Source organism: Lithobates pipiens, unplaced genomic scaffold, assembly GCF_037356315.1.
Source record: "Lithobates pipiens isolate NorthernLeopardFrog02 unplaced genomic scaffold, aLitPip1_a1.2 Scaffold_18, whole genome shotgun sequence".
In the NCBI taxonomy this organism is placed as follows: Eukaryota; Metazoa; Chordata; class Amphibia; order Anura; family Ranidae; genus Lithobates; species Lithobates pipiens.
In genome coordinates this window covers 132,871,656-132,890,027 of record NW_027507758.1, presented here as the reverse complement: position 1 = coordinate 132,890,027, position 18,372 = coordinate 132,871,656, and the positions used below count along the sequence as shown (strand labels likewise).

At 41.3% G+C, this 18,372-nt stretch overlaps 1 protein-coding gene across 1 annotated transcript in view; it reads left to right on the top strand.

Moving 5' to 3' along the window:
• The window catches only part of SMYD3 (SET and MYND domain containing 3), an 859,717-nt gene that overhangs the window by 840,212 nt on the left and 1,133 nt on the right, over positions 1–18,372 (top strand). The window lies entirely within an intron of this gene.

Here is an 18,372-nt window from a genome sequence, read left to right as displayed (position 1 = left end):
CTTAATCGTTCTTATGGGCGTCGAGAGGGGACGTCCCCCTCCTGCCACCCCCCAGTGCTTCTACCCACTCACCACTTCCATCAGTAAGTCGGAGACAGGATCCGCTGTCACGCCCGGCCTCTGCATTTAAACAAACTGCGCCACCTTGGCTGGGAGGCCGAGATCTTTTTTTTATTATTATTTCAGGCTTCCCAGCCTAGAAGTGAGATGTGGGGTCCTGTTCTCACTGTTAAGAGGACCTATTGTGCCATATTCCTATTACAAGGGATGTTTACATTCCTTGTATTAGGAATAAAAGTGACCAACATTTTTTTTTTTTTAAAGTGTCAAACTAAAAAAAACTAAAAAAAAATAAAAAAAGGAGAATAAAATTAACAATAAAAAAAAAACTAAAATAAACTATTAATTCTAATAATTATAGCCCTAGACCTCCTCTGTAACTCAAACCATGTAACCAGTAAAATGTTTTAAAGCGTCGCCTAGGGGGATATTTAAGTACCGAAGTTTGGTGCCATTCCACGAGTGTGTGCAATTTTGAGCGTGACATGTTAGGTATCTATTTACTCGGCGTAACTTCATCTTTTTCATTTTATGTAAAAAAAGGGTCAACTTTACTGTTTTTTTTTTTTTTTTTTTTTAAAGCACAAAACTGTTTTTTTTTCCCCCAAAAAAAGTTCTAAAAAATTGGTGGTAGCCAAGATGTAAGAAGTGAAAAGTGACGAGGATATACATGCATCACCAGGAGAGGTTTAATAAAAAGGTGTAAGAAGTGAAAAGTGATAAGGCTATAAACGCATCACCAAAAAGATTGAATAAAACAATCTAACAGCACAGTGCAACGAGAGGTGAATTCTTATTACCAATTAAACAGTGATCAGTTCATAGGGTCCAGGGATCCAAGGTGATTCATGTAGTGATCCGAAGTGAGTGACGACACACCAGAGTGAATCTGATGTCCCTGGATGAAGCCTATAAGGGCACGGCCATCACACACCCACCAACATCATGTAGGCATGCACTGCAGGGGGGAGGCGTCCTTGGCTGGGCGGAAAACTGCCCGTCGTCTGTGCCATTAAATCTAGCTGCCAGATGGTACTACCGTGGAAAGGAGGGGCGGTGCGACAGCATTGACGCCACACCTGCAACACACAGAAGGTGACATTGATTCATGGCACGTGAACGTCCACCCACCCTAAGAAAAAGGGGAGAATGAGGGTCTGTGGCTTGCATCGGGGCTCCCGGGAGAGATGGGAGCCAGCGAGGCTTCTGGGTAAATGTCGACATCACTTCCTGCCCCAGCCTGCACCAGATCAAGGCTTGAACCGCACGCCAATCCTGGGACATGGAAAACGTCACTAGCTAGCCCTAAAAATAAATGCTAGCAACACTTAGTGCCGGTCTAAAGGCAATTTACTTGTGAGTGTACATTTATATACCTATTTTATTGTCTTAAATACATTTTTAAACATGTTGCGCAATGATGGTTGTCTGCTTTCCATGAGATATCGAGATTAATATGGAGGTATAAGGAGTAACCGTTGGCAACCAGGTTGATAAATCTTCAAAAGAGTGGAGTGGTTAACCCAGCATAAAGGTGCATTTTTTACTTGTTTCTGGTGAGTGCCCATTTCAGAAGGTGGTGGTGGTGGCTCACAAATTGGTGAAAAGTTTATTCCAGTCACGGATGTGAATTTGTGCATATGGGATTTGATTGTTCAATATATATAGAGGACCAAGGGGACTGTTGACTATTGAATACATGATTATTATCATCACTTTTTGTTTGTTTGCTATCACTATGCAGGATTGAGGTGATGTATTCTATGTAGTAATTGATGTATCACATATGATATTTGTTCATGTGCTTTGTGGTAAGATATTTATTTAATATTTTTGAGATCAGCGCACTTTCACTGCAAACCTCTTTATACCCCACATTATTGATGGGGGATTCATAACTGCAGCAGACCTGACTTTGAATTTAAAGACACAGTCACATATATATATGTATAGAGCTATCTTGCGTCAGTGACACACATTTTTTAACCTTAATTTTTTACTGAGGTGTACACAGGTACTGGTCCTCACTGATGTAGGAGCAGTGTGATTGCATGCAAACAGAGGTGTGCCAGAGTCGCAGGATCTAGGGAGCCACCCGGTGTTCACCAGAGCCACTGGAGATGTGGATGTTGAGCTGCGAGGCAGCCTCCAGGTTGTGGCTCTCTAGCACAACCCTGCAGGCACAGTGCAACCAAATAGCACACTGGTAGGACACTGGGTACACACAGGATACAAGGTACTATGGGAGACTACTGCAGCATGCTAAGAAGAGACACTGGGTGAAGGACACAGGGAACAAGTGTGGAACACAGGAGAGCAGGGGAATTGAGCATTAGAGCAGAGAGAGATGGACACAGACAGCAGGGATGAGGAGCAGAATGCAAAACGACAAGAAACAATACAATGGAGAGCACCCACAGTAACAGAAAACGCAGGGATACACGGACAGAAACCAAAAGTAAATACAAGAGCACAGCAAAGGAAAAAACACTAAGAGCAGTGACAAAACCAAACAAAGCAAACGTCAGACAAACAAGGAGGTCTGACTTCAGCGAGGAGACACATTGCTCGAACATTAACTCTAAGCCCACGTACACACGGTCGGAGATTTTGCCAACCAAATCCATCGGATTTTGCCCGTCGGATTTAGTCCAACGGATTGTGTCCGAAACTGTTGCATACACACAGTCGGGCCAAGTTGACGAAAAATCAGATCTTTCAGAACGTGATGACGTAATTTCATTCCGATGGGACTACATTCAGGCTAGTAGCCAATAGCTTTGATGTAGGAATTTGATCTGAGCATGCGTGGCACTTGGTCCGATGAAAATGCTCTACACACGATCGAATTAGGTCCGTCCGGCCCAGTTGGTCGGGAAATATTTCCAACATGTTGGAAAATTGGGTCGGACGGATTATCCGACGACACGGTCCGATAAGACTCATTCCGACAGATTCTCCGACCGTGTGTACAAGGGCTTAGAATGAGCCGAACACCCCCCCAGTTCGGTTCGCACCAGAACTTGCGAACAGGGAAAAAAATTGGTTGAACCCGTGAACACCGTTAAAGTCTATGGGACACGAATGTCCCGTGATTCAGATCCATCTCATGCCGCCGAAAAAAAACGCAACAGCTCCGCTTCTATGGGAGGCTCCTTCTCGGTGACAGCTGTTATATAGCTGAGGGTGGGGCCACCCGGTGACATAAATGGGTGACCCTGCCCCCCCTCTGATGCCACGTGATGTCAGAGGAAGGCAGGGTCGTGGCTTTTTTTTTATTTTTTCAGCTCATTGGGAGGAGTGAGATGGATCTACATCGTGGGACATTTTTATTTTTTTTATCTTTTAATAAAGGACTTGTCCCAAAGTGTCTCCTGTCTTTTTTCTATTTTTGACACTTTTTTGTGAAATAGTAGGGGTACAATGTACCCGTTACCAATTCACATGGGGGGAGGCTGGGATCTGGGGTTCCCCTTGTTAAAGGGGGCTTCCAGATTCTGATAACCCCCCCCCCGCTCGCAGACCCCCCCACAACCACTGAGCAATGGTGATGGGGATAACATCCTAGGGATTGTTGCAAATACATTTTTCCTTTCAATTGGCAAATGTCTATGCAGATATCTTTAATATTTCTTTAGAGTAGGTGGTGGTGCCTTCTTTATTAACGTCCTCAATATCTGCAATACTTCCAATCCCAAAGAGGTCCAGTATTTCCTGCCTTAATGATTATGGCCCCCCCGACCCCCTTTGTGATTTGATGTTTTGAGAAATGAATCTTAAATCATATTAAACAGTGTATTCCCCTGGGGCTGGATAACTACCAATTTGCTTATAGGGAAAATTGATCTACAGAAGATGCCAATGTATTTGCCTTGCATTCTGTGTTGCCTTATCTTGAAAACAAAAATAGCCATGCTGCATGCTGTTCATTGATTTTAGTTCAGCATTTAATACGATTTTGCCAATGAAACTTGTTGCTAAGCTGAACTCTTTGGGATTAAGCCCAATGCTTTGTAACTAGATCCTGGTTTTCTTGGTGGATAGGCAGTAGCGGGTAAAAGTTGGAAATTGTTACTCTTTGATGCTGTCCCTAAGTACAGGGGTGCCACAGGGATGTGTGCTACGCCTCTTTTTTTATTTTATACACTTATGACTGTCTCTTGCTTTGAGGTGGACTTGTGTTACAACTTGCTAACGTCACCCGCGGTAGTGGGGAAAATTAGGGGCAGCAATGGGTCTGCATATCACCAGCATATTGAAAATCTAGTTGTGTGGTGCAGCGAGAACAACTTACAGCTGAATGTACAGTAGCTAAGACGAAATAAATTATTATTGATTTTAGGAAAGTAAGTGAAATTAGCTGTGAGCGAAGTGGTGATTGATGGAATGGAAGTTGAGAGTGTAAAGGAGTTCTGCTTCCTGGGAACAATAATTAGGAAGGATCTGTCATGGACATGGCACATATTCTGTCTGGTGGGCAAGGCTCATCAGAGATTGTACTTTTTGAGGAAGCTGTGGAGGGCATGCTTTCCAGAGCAGGTCCTCATTAGCGTCTATAAATCTGCAATTGAGAGTGTTCTAACCTATCATATTTCTTTGTGGCAAGGATCATGCACAGTTCTTAACATAAATGCTTTGGGGAGGGTAATAAAAATGGCAGAGAAGATTATTGCAGGAGTATTGAGAAACTGAGGGAGAGGAGGTGTCTTCTGAGAGCCATTATTTTTTTTAGAAGATATTTCATAGCCTGGTAATGTTCTATATACACTGCTGCCTTGTGGTAGATGGTATAGAAGTATTTGCTCTTGTAACACAGGATTGTGAAATAGCTTCTTCCTCAATCCTTATGGCTCTTGAATGCTAGAGGTGTCTTTGAATGGAGTTGTGAATATATTGTGGTATGTGTATTGTTTTTAGATAAGTGTTATCATAAGTGCTGATACTTTTTATATATATATATATGGGAGCTACAACTGTGTTTCTTTTTATGATTGTTGTAAAATGATAATACAATTGTATGATTCTGTAACATAAGTACCCACTTTGCTCCATATACCACAGATTGCATAGGTGGGATAAATCTCAGTTTGTTTTTTTTATTCAGAAGTGGGAGCTGAGGAAGTTGCATTCATTAAAATACAAAAAGTAAAGCATCTTAATCCAAAACACTGGTTCAGTGAGGATTCCAATACTTCAAAACAGCGCTCCTGTCTATTAGTCAAAATGTGACCAGCATTCACATGTTTACCATATGAGACACATGTGAGTCACACTCCCCTAATTGTTTAAACTCACCAGAAAGCAGTTAAGTGCCTTGAGTAATCTAGATGTCACCCAGTTAGCAGGGTTTACCATGAACTGCCCATCACTCCATGGATGGTTGGTCATGCAAAAAAAGGGGTCCACATAGCGTAATCCCATTTAAAGCATTTATTAAAAGACCACCCCCTTGAAATCACACTTACAAAGTATATCATATAAACAAGTATTTAAGATAAAATTGTGTTTGTCACCAGTGGGAGCCAGCTGTCAGCCGCCACAATAGCCGCATTGACTGTGTTTGGTTGTTCCTCTCTGGCCGTGACACGCATACGTCACTTCCAGTCGCCATCTGGTCACGCTCCGACATCATCTGAGGTTTGGTAGTTGTGCTAATGGGAGGGTCAGGTTTGTTTCCTACCTCCCCTAAATATTGAGCACCAGCTGCCACTGCACACCACCGATCTCTTAGTTGCAGAGCAAAGCTTGCTAAACAATCTTCAATACCCCACTCTTAGATACCTGTTCCCCTGCACCCACATGGGCTGTGGCTTCATTGACCTTACCCTATGTAAAAACAGGACACAGTAATGATCTAGGGCTGTCAGAAACAACAGCCGTTAGAAGAGGATCAGGCATTCAGCACCCCTTGAAGTATGTTAGAAAACATTTTTAGCAAGCATTGCTCTGCATCAGCAAAGATTGACCTAGGTGATGGGTCAGATATTAAGTTTTACATTTTCAAGCTGGGCATTTGAGTAAATGTTTCTATACAATAAAAAAGTAAAGTGACACTTTCCTGAGAAAACACATGGAGGCTGCCATTATTATCCTTCTTTTGAAAATGTTAGCCGCTTGGCAGTTATAATGAGATACTTCAATGCATCACTTACAATAACTGCCCCTGAACTAGTATGCAGATCAGGAAAGTCAGAGTGAAGTCAAAAGTACTTTTGTACACACTTGTGGATTAGTGACTCACGGTATTGAAAACAGAAGGTCACCATTACAGCCAGACAACTATTAATGTCAGAATGAGAAGTAAAGATAACTGCCTTTTTACCATAAGGCGAGGGCTCCCTTAAAGGAATCCTATAATGAAAGCATATGATGGCAATGCTGACCTCTCCATCTAAAGAATAATAGTTGCCTGGCTTTCATGTTGATCCAGTAACTTCAATACTTTGATGCTTTTACATGAAACAATGTGCATATTAGGAAATATTCCTTTACTCTGGGTTTTTAATCTGGATCATCCTTATTGGTTGGACTAATTTTGAATTGATCCATTCCTGCTGGGCCAAAAACATTATTTATGAGCATCATTGAGGCTGGACAATTGTGTCGCTTTAAGTTTCTAAATCCTGCATGCTTTTCTTTCTAATAAAACCCTGTTGAAATCTCTCCCCCTCGCAGATTTAGGGTGGACACGAACAAGTGCAAAGAAGGTAATATTAGATCAGGGATCTTCAAACTACGGCCCTCCAGCTGTTGTGGAACTACACATCCCATAAGGCATTGTAAAACGCTGACATTCACAGGCATGACTAGGCATGATGGGAATTGTAGTTCCTGAACAACTGGAGGGCCATTGTTTGAAGACCACTGTATTAGATGGATCAAAATTATGTTTGAAACCAACGTGCCCACAAATGTAAATTGAATAAATATACTCATATATCTGCTTCCTAAATTGGCATTTAATCTTGCCTGATTTAAAGAAACCCACATTGTCAAGACAATAAATAAACCACCCCAATCATATTAAATGAGGTGAAGTATAATGACCTAAAAGTAGACCCATCAGGTAAAGTGAACATATCGACCTCACCGAGAAATTGGCCACATCTAAAACTACTCTACCTTGTGGTGGGCTTTTTTGTACATTTTAATATATCCATGCATGAGAAGTCTACTAAAATGATGTACTTTAACCGTACAATCTTGTTTATTAGAACCATGGAGGCATATATTGAGATTGACTAAAGACGATACTGCATACTAGTGGTACCAAATGGACACTGGCCACATGCAGTATAGTATTACCTGCATTATGTTTTCTGTATAGCCTGGTAGTTATGATCCTTTCTGGGTCAAATTTCCTTATGCAGAAAGAGGCCCTTTACTCACAAATAAATTTGAGATTGTACCTGTTATGAAAGCCATAAACCTATCCAGTCCACCTGATGTTTTTTCTTTGCCATCTGCCAAGCCCTGGTGAAGGAGGATCTATTGAGCCCCAGAAATGAATGTGATTAAAAAAGAAAAACTTCTGAGCTTTACAATAGAAGCCTGACACTTTATCTATTGCAGACTACAGGATTTGATATAGGCAGAGTTTAAAAGAAACCCACAGATACAGCATGTGTTACTGTATATTTTTACAATGTGATCACTTTTAAAATACCTTAAATTCATTATGGCAGTTGTACCAAAATCTTTTCACAGTCAACATAAAGCTTCTTTTAGGGCTTAAAATATTCAAACCTTCTGGTTTCAGTGTCTCTCAAACTTAGGAAAACGCTGAAAGGAGCACTCGTTAATAGAGCAGGAAAGCACCAGTATCTCATTTAGTTCACAATTTTGTTTTCCTGTCAGAGACTCAGTGCCCACTCCACTACATGTTCTCATTATGCAGGAAACTGCGCAAAGTCATTTGCTGTGTGAGTCACATCAGATCTCATTCATTTTAATCAGGCTGGGATGAAAAACAAAGTACCAAAAGAGCCTTGGTCTCTTCTATACCATATGTGTACAGCACTCATAGCAAATGGTTTTATGTTATCACAATCCAGTATTGTGGTAGTCAGTATGCATACTTCTCTGTGCCTTTGTGATTTTAGTCAACAAAATTGTCATTGAAGATGGAATAGATTTCATTTCAGTTGTATTCACAGAGGAGCATTTATTTCCAGTCTTTTTATCCTTTGTAATCTTGGAGAATAAAAGATATGCATATGGCATTAGGGCATTGTTATAATGCGAAAACACTCGATTATGAATATTTAAGGTTTTTGTACCACACAGGGTGTCTACCTGTTTCAGGTAGGCTCACAGTGACTTGTTATTGCTAATCTAAAATCTGCATTTTTGCTAATGATATGAAAAAGATGACAGAGACTTTTTATGAATCAGATATGCCTGAAGTGCTGCTTTTGTTCTTTAACCACTTCAGCCCTGGACATTTTCACCCCCTAATGACCAGACTATTTTTTGCGATACATCACTACGTCGCTTAACTGACAATTGCATGGTCCTGCATATGTCCTTTTTTCCCCACAAATAGAGTTTTCTTTTGGTGGTATTTGATCACCTCTGTGTTTTTTTGTGCTATCAACAAAAAAAGATTGTCAGTTTTGAAAAAAAAACAATATTTTTTACTTTCTGCTATAAAACACATCCAATAAAAAAATGCAAAAAATCTAATTTCTTCATCAATTTAGACCAATATGTATTCTTCTACATATTTTTGGTGAAAAAAAAATACCAATAAGGGTATATTGGTTGGTTTGTGCAAACGTCATCGCATCTACAAACTATGGGATAGATTTATGGCACTTTTATTTTAATTTAATTTTTTACTAGTAATGGTGGTGATCAGCGATTTTTAGTGGGACTGCAACAATGCAGCAGACAAATTGGACACAAAGTGACACTTTTTGAGGACCAGTAGCACTTATATAGTGATCAGTGCTAAAAAAAAAATGCATTGTATAAATGACACTGGCAGGGAAGGGGTTAGAATCAGGGCTGGTCAAAGGGTTAAGTGTGCTCCTAGGGAGTGATTTCTAACTGTGCGGGGGATGGACTGACTGGAGGAAGAGGGACATCTGTGTTACTGATTAGCAGCAACACAAGATCTCTCTCTTCCTCTCTGACAGAACGATGGTCTGCCTTGTGGCACTCCAATTAATGGCAAAAATGAAAAGTGAATATAGTAAACCAACAATATGTTATATATGAGTATAACATTATATGTTGGATATAGACAAAATAAACTCAAAGTGAATGTTCCAAAGATAAATAAATCAAAAATTTCCAAAAGTTTTTGAATAAACAAGCTTGTGCAACTTGAAGGTAAATCCTGTGTAGGGAAGAGTCTCACACTTCTCCCAGTGATACCAAACTGAATCTTGTGTATAAACAAAGGATAAGGTGGCACGCTTACCAGGCTTGGTGGACTCGTATACTATACAGCATAGGAGTCGGATAGGCATTCCTGAGGAGACACCTCAACAGAGATCAGAAGTTGATGATCTGCGAAAGAGCCACTTCCGGTATCAACAAAGAGGATCCAACATCAGAAGATTAACTCCATGGGGTGCAGTGATCCACATCAAAAGAGAAATTGGTGATCCATGGAAATGGGTATAAAATGTGTAACACTGTATAGTAGGTTTATTGTAGATACATGGAGTAAACAATCAAAAAGTTCCATAAAAAGCTGATATCTTTTGGTTATAAAAACAGGAATGTGTAGTAATTTCAGGAACATCACCAATTTCACTGTTGATTTTGATCACTGCACCCCATGAAGTTCATCTTCAAAGTTGGATCTTCTCTGTTGATACCGGGAGTGGCTCTTTCGCAGATCATCAACTTTTTAATGTTGAGGTATCACCTCATGAATGCCTATCCAACTCCTATGCTGTGTAGTATATGAGTCCATTACTTTTGGTAAGCGTGCCACCTTATCCTTGTTTATACACAAGATTCAGTTTGATATCACCGGGAGAAGTGTGAGAGACTCTTCCCTACACAAGATTTACCTTCGAGTTGCACAAGCTTGTTTATCCAAGATCTTTTGGAAATTTTGGATTTATTTATCTTTGGAAATTCACTTTGAGTTTATTTTGTCTATATCCAACATATATTGTTATGTTCATATATAAGATATTGTTGGTTTACTAAATTCCCTTTTAATTTTTGTCACTAATTGGAGCTCCACATTATTTTGTCTTATCTGTATTTACACTATGGGGAGATTTACTAAAACTGGAGAGTGCAAAATCTGGTGCAGCTCTGCAGAAAAACCACTCCGCTTCCATGTTTTATTGTCAAAGCTTAATTGAACAAGCTGACATTAGATACTGATTGGCTACCATGGACAGCTGCACCAGATACTGAGTGCTCCAGTTTTAGTAAATCTCCCCCTATGTGTCTAGTGAAATGTTGGCAGCCTACTAGATTTATGCGCAATCCTACACTTATATTGTTTACATGGGCAGATTGTCATTCTGCCTCTCCGGCAATTAATCGGTGGGTCCCGGCAACCGTGATTGGACACAGCGGGAGCGGGTCGCCGGCGGCACGTGCCCCAGACCCCCAAGGCGGAAACAACATACAGGTACATTGTTTCACACAGCCGGGCTGCCCTGCCACAGTAAATGCGTGGTGGGTGGTCCGGAAAAGAGGTTAAGTACATTTAAGTGGTTTCCAGTGATATAAATGCAGTCAGCTGCAGAAGAGAAACCATAACAAACCCAGAACTGGCATACAGACCAATAGGGCCTGTTCATATATCTATTTGATTAAAGTGTGTTATGAAAATGCAGCCTGAAGGCATTTTTCTATATCATTGTATCTTTCAGGAGCCCATAGAAATTAATGTTAACACAAGAAAAAAATACATGTAGTGTGCTTTGCTGCATTTTAATGCAGTATGCCATATGACCAATAGACTGCACCAAAAATTATATTATGACAGAGACAGCCAGGAGTGCCGGAAGTTCCTGACAATCAGGACACATGCCCCAGGTCTTCTAACGGAGGCCCCAAGTCCTTCAGGTAGAACATTGTTTTGAATCCATTTAAAATTATTTTAATTAGTAGGTTTTTTTTTACAATCATGATATTTTCAGTTTTAGCCATCATGTTGATGAAATTAAAGTTGTAACTAAAGACCAATTCATTTTTATTAAAAATATTTTACTTAGATCCAGATTTGATCCAAAAATTGATTAAGAAAATTAGATATTCCCAAGTATCAGCTTACCGTAATTCTGTAAAGCTTAGAAATACAATAGGTTGTGGTGGAAGCTGTGGAAATGCAAGGTCTTTTGGCCTGTTTTTGTGGCCTGAGACACAGTCCTTCTCTCCCCTATGGGGCAAAAGATAGAAACAGACTGCCTGTCCATTTTCATCTGATGCCATCTGATCTGCCAGATGGATTGAAAATAGGACCACCATCCGTCTGTTTTTTGGAGACAGGATCAGATCGCATTGAAGCGGGTTTCAGAGGAAACATGTGTCTGCTGACATCCACCGCTCCAAAGAGGAGACTGGAGGATCCAATCAGGTCCACCTGGAAAATTGAGAGGCGGACCTGATCGGGCAGCCCACTACAAAGGGGCCTAAGGGAGTGTACCAGGAAGAGGGAGAGATTTCTAGGTGCCCTAGGAGACTGCATTCTATGTGCAGCATAGTATTACACTCAGCATTTAAAATTTATATGACAGCCCCCTTCTCTTATGCTATCTTGTTAAGATTTGGTTTAGCCATTTATATCTTTGTTTCAGGTTACATATTGATTTCCTATTTTCAATTTGTGTTTCTTTAGGCAATCACAGTTTTGGTAGGCATCCGACAATCACCTGTGTATAGTCATTTCAGTCACTGGAAGTATGGTGGTTATCTTGAGTACACACTCAATATATATACACAAACACATCTGTATATACAGTACTGCGAAAAGTTTTAGAAATAGAAGTGTTAATAGTTTATTTTATAAATTAACAAAATGGAAATAGAAAAGAAATCCAAATCAAATCAATATTTGGTGTGACCATTAAAGCAGCATAAATTCTTCTAGGTGCACTTGCACACAGTTTTTGAAAGAACTCGGCAGGTAGGTTGTTCCAAACACCTTGGAGAACTAACCACATATATTATGTGGATGTAGTCTCTGTCTCTTCATGTAACCCTAGACAGACTCGATGATGCTGACATCAGTGCTCTGTGGGGCCAAACCATCACTTCCAGGACTCGTTGCTCTTCCCTACACTGAAGATAGTTCTTAATGACATTGGCTGCATGTTTGGTTCATCTTCATTCTGCAGAATAAATTTGGGGCCAATCACATGCCTCCCTGATGGTATGGCATGATAGATAAGTATCTGTCTGTGTTTCAAACATTGAGTATCTTCAGGGCTGGACTGGGACAAAAATTTGGCCCTGGACTTCATCATGACCGGCCCACTTTAATTTTGAGTGTCCCCACCAGCAGCCTCCTTCAGATCAGACAGTCCCCACCAGCAGCCCCCTTCACATCAGAGTCCCCACCAGCAGGCCCCTTCACATCAGAGTCCCCATCAGAAGCCCCCTTCACATCAGAATCCCCAACAGAAGCCCCCTTCACATCAGAGTCCCCATCAGAAGCCCCCTTCACATCAATCCTGATCAGCAGCCCCCTTCACTTTAGAGTGTCCTCCCTCTCCTCCCCCTCCCACATGTACTCACAGTTTTGAAGGCAGCTTTTCTTCCTTTCTCCAGTCATGTGATAACACGTGATAAGGGGGAGAAAGGAAGGAAAGTCTGCCACTGTCTATCTCCCCCTACAGGCTGGAGGGAGCATAACGTCTAATGCTCTCTCCAGCAAGTGAGGTAGCTGCTCCTCCTGACAGGAGTGAAATTGCGATCACGCACTGTCAGAGAGGAGCGGCTCCAGGACTGCACCAGACCGGCCCACTGAGCCATCGGCCCACCGGGAATCTCCCTGTAGTCCCGATGGCCAGTCCATGCCTGAGTATCTTGGCCAAATCTCCAACTCCATTTCTGGAAACGCAGCCCTAAGGTTGCAAAAAACCTCCACCATGCCTCACTGTTGCTCACAGACACTTTTTATAGTACCGCTCTCCAGCCCTTCGCAAACTGCCTTTTGCTACAGTCAAATAATTCTACTGCCATTTTTCTGCACCCCCAGTTCCTATGTTTTCATACATAGGACATAGAAACAAGGCTCAACTATGCACAAGGTCACACCAAATATTGATTTGATTTTAATTTCTCTTCTGTTCATTTACTTCCCATTTTGTTAGTTGATAAAAATAATCTATTAACACTTTTTTTCTGAACGCTTTCTTAATTCACAGCATTTTTTTTATACCTGAAGACTTTTGCACAGTACTGTATATATATCAACTATCCAATCCTTGTACTTTTTCATGATCATCATGATGATGATTGCTGGGTACTCCACTATTCCACTCAGACTCAGAGGGAAGCTCTCTGGTCCTAATGATGGTGTTTGTTTAGCTATCAACAAATTTAGACAAGTTAACAGGAAAAAATATATGTAAATGATTTTGAAACTGGGCTACCAGGCTGGTGAGTGCTAAGTGATGATGTAAAATTAAATCCATTGCACTTCCAGGCTGTGAAACGCCAAAAATACACACACATACATACTGTATATGCTGGCAAATGTCTTTACTTTACTTTTCTTGTATAAAATCTCGCAGGGATGCCTATACTATAGCCACCACTGATATAAAAAAAAGCCTATACAATACAAGTCTTCTCCTGCAAAACAACCCAAAAAGCACTACTCAATGAAGGGACTAACATATGGATTCAAGCTGTAACTAAAAGCCAAACTCTGTGTGAAATCTAAACTGCTTTCTGGCTCCAAAAAAGCTCATAGGTTACTAAAGACAAATATAATTGAATCTAGTTTGTTTATTTTTTCCGTATAATTATGCAAACTTTACTTGAGTTCAAACAGCATACAAGAGAAAGCAAAAAAGTATGTGAAGAAAAAAAACATTTTTTTTTTTTCTGTATAGATTGTAATGTGTAGCTATGGTGGATAAATGAGAAAGCATAGCAGTTATGTGTTACCCTCTTATAGCCTTCTGACTTAGAAATAGTTGCACTCTTTGGACTTTATAGGTTATATATCTGTATATGAGTGACAATAGTTGTGCAAGTCCAATTAGTTCAGAAATGTGTACTCAGTATATGTCAGCATCTCTGCTTAAACTGCATTGGTAGATTGGCATATTGATACTTGAAATGGACTTAAACTGTATATAACCTTCAAGTATCTTTTAATTCTTTGGGGGTTATTTACTAAAGACAAATCCACTTTGCACTACAAGTGCACTTGAAGTCCAGTTGCTGTAGATCTGAGGGGAAGATCTAAAATTAGGGGAAGCGCTGCTGATTTTATCATCCAATCATGTGCACGCTAAAATTTTGTTTTTTATTTTCCTTGCATGTCCCCCTCAGATCTGCAGCGACTGCACTTCCAAGTGCACTTGTAGTGCGAAGTAGATTTGCATTTAGTAAATAGCCCCCTTTGTGCTCTGATGCCGCGTACACGCAATCTGAAAAATTGCCGTACTTTGCAGCTGAGGTCCGCCGGACTTTCCGAATGAGTGGACCTGCCCACACACGACCAGACTTTTTTCCGGCGGGCTAGGTCCGCCGGACTATGGCGTAAGTCCGCTGGACTTTTGAAATGAACAGACTTGCCCACACATGGAGAAAAGTCCGTTCATTTTGAACGTGGCTCCAGGTAGCCGGGACTAGTGAAGGAAGTGAATGTCACCGCCTCCATCGGCGAGATTGACACCTGGCTAGCCCCATTGCCTGGCATGGATTTAAAGGGGAACACCTACGGCGAAAAAACGGCGTGGGGTCCCCCAAACTCCATAGCAGACCCTTATCCGAGCACGCAGCCCAGCTGGGCAGGAAAGGGGCGGGGGACGAGTGAGCGCCCCCCTCCTGAGCCGTACCAGGCCATGTGCCCTCAACATGGGGGGTGCTTTGGGGAAGGGGGGCCCTGCAGCCCCCCACCCCAAAGCACCTTGTCCCCATGTTGATGAGGACAAGGGCCTCTTCCCGCCAACCCTGGGCATTGGTTGTCGTAGTCTGCGGGTGGGGGGCTTATCAGAATCCGGGAGCCCCTTTAATAAGGGGGCCCCCAGATACCGGCTCCCCATCCTATGTGAATGAGTATGGGATACGATGTACCCCTACCCATTCACCTGGTGAAAAAAAGTGTAAATAAAAAAACAACACAAGTTTTTTAAATAATTTATTAGACAGCTCAGGTGGTCTTCTCTTGGTCGTCTTGGGGGGTCTTCTCGCCGGACTCCTCCGCTATCTTCTGATAGCTCTTTTACTAGCGGAGGAGCCTGGCTTTCCTCTTCGTCGTCGCCTCCGCCGTCCGGGGGTCTTCTTCTGACTTCTCTCTCCTGGGGTCTTGTCCTGCTCTTCGGTTCTTCTGCCGGGCCTCTGCTATCTTCTTATAGCTCTTTTACTAGCGTTGGCCCAGTGTTCTGTCTCCACCACCGCCTTCTTCTCTTCTCTTCTTCTCGAGTCCGGTGGACAATTTTGAGTCAAAACTTCTTTCTAAGTCCGCCGGACTTTTGGAAAGAAAAAGTCCGCCGGTGCCCACACACAGGCGGATTTAAAGAAAATCCCACCATCTCTTAAAAAAATGAAACATATAATTGCTGCTATGTCATTTTATTATATCAAAAGTTATATCAAATATATATATATATATATTTTTTTTTTAAATCCTCTCCATTTCAATCTGCAGTCAGTGTAATTTTCTAAAACGACTGCTTTGCAAAATGGCAATCTAGAGACATGTCCACAGAAGGCATGCAGAATTTGAATTATTTGGCGGTGTGATTGGCCCACTTCCCTCTACCAAGATTCAAGTCTAATTGCACTCATCCCCTGTATTAGAAGTTTCATTTTTGTTTTGTTCAGACAGAGAAGTTGTCGTTTTCTGAATTTGCCTACATTTGTCTCTCAAGTAAGTAATCCATGACACAGGTGATATTTCTAGCTATCTGTAAAAGGTGACATTCTTCCCACTGACCACCAATGTAAGAGGTAATTTTTTTCCGGTGCCACCACTGTAAGGAAAGCACCTCTTCCACTAATCCCCAGTGTAATGGCACATTTTCCCACTGACCCCTGAATGTAAGGGTACACCTTTCCACATACCTCCAATGTAAGGGGCCCTTCTCCAATGGCCACCAATGTAAAGGGACACTACAATGGCTTTAGCATGCTGTCAGCTGTATCTGGGTCACAGGAGTGCAGAACTAAGTGCACTCCTGTGACCCACAGGAGAAGTATAGCCAAAATGGCTTTGGCCTATTAACCTTCTCTAACATGGAGCAAGCTTTTAGTGCACTGGCTTACAAAGTTACAAATTTACATTTACAAAGTCAAAGCTACAAATAATCTCGTCAGGATGTTTGAATGAGTAATTGAGTCAGCGATAATTGTTTGATCAGTCGTTGTAAAACAGTGCCTCCAAAATAAAAATATGAAAACGAATTAAGCTGACCAATTATTTGTGAGCTTATACTATAAATATATATATATATATATATATATATATATATATATATATATATATATATATATAATTGGATGAAAGTACGGACTGCGAAACTAGAAACATAGTCACAATAAGTCACTTAACAAACACCATTAACAATCCTATTTGATAGTGTGACACAGACACAGAAATTATATTCACAATGAATTTCTCAATTTTCCCCGCTAAAATATATGGCTATACTAGATCAAATAAAGTAATTAATTTCCCCTCGTAGACAGCATAACCGTTTATAACAAAACCTAGCAGACAATAATCTCCATCTGACAGATTCCAACTGTTATTCTCCTGCAAAAAAAAGAAGGCCCAACTTCTCTAGGTCCTCAAGTACCCAAGGTGAAGCGCCCCCACCCCAAGCTGAAGTTTATTAGGAAAGGAGGGTGGTTCGATTGTGCCTGTGTGTCCGAATGTAGCATCCAGGCAAGTGCAGGCCTCAAAATTAAAAACCCTTGGCCCTGGAGTTGCCAGGTTATAGTCCATGGAAAATACAGGGAATCATAGCATGTGCAGAGCACTGCAACAAAACTGAGTGTGCTTTAGCCAACGTGGGCCTTGTACAGTGTAATTTATTCAAAATAAGCACAGAACAAAAGAGGCATGTTTTACTTAACCAGGTCCTGACCGGTGCACGCCGATGTACGTCGGTAGACTGGCACGGGCAGGCATATTGGCGTACAGGTACGTCCATTTTTAAATGCTGCCCTGCCATCGCGTGCACGCCACTGGCGGCACGCTCGTGGGCCGGTTGGGACCCCATGAGTCTGGTCGCGGGTCCTGCGGACTCGATTGCCATGGGGATACCTGTGATCATCACATGGGGTGGCTGAACTGGTAGATGCCGTTGTAAACAGCATCTCCCTCTTCTGCCTAGCAACAAGTAACGCTGATCTCTGCTCCATGTGATTGGAGCAGAGATCAGTGTTCACTAAAACAAAGCCCAGCCCCCCACAGTTAGTAACACACCCCTAGGAACACTTAACCCCTACACTGCCATCCCCTGGTTAACCCCTTCACTGCCAGTGTCATTTACACAGGAATCACTGCATTTGTATAGCAGTGATTGCTGTATAAATGACAGTGGTCCCAAAAATGTGTCAAAAATGTACGATGTGTCCGCCATAATGTCGCAGTCACAATAAAAATCACTGATCGCCGCCATTACTAGTAAAAAAAAATTATTAATAAAAATGCCATAAAACTATCCCCTATTTTGTAAATGCTATAACTTTTGCGCAAACCAATCAATAATCGCTTACTGCGATTTTTTTTTTACCAAAAATATGTAGAAGAATACATATCGGCCTAAACTGAGGGAAAAAATGTTTTTTTATATATTTTTGGGGGATATTTATTATAACAAAAAGTAAAATATAATGAGTTTTTTTCAAAATTGTCGCTCTATTTTTGTTTATAGCGCAAAAAATAAAAACCGCCGGGGTGATCAAATACCACCAAAAGAAAGCTCTATTTGTGGGAAAAAAAGGATGTCAATTTTGTTTGGGAGCCACATCGCACGACCGCGCAATTGTCAGTTAAAACAACGCAGTACCGAAAAAAGTGGCCTGGTCTTAAGCCAGCAAAATGGTCCGGCCTGAAAGTGGTTAAAGTGGACCTTTAGTAATTCTTCAATTTTCCATCTATCAAATCTTCTGCCCTTGTTGTTTTAACTTTGGATAGTAAAACAT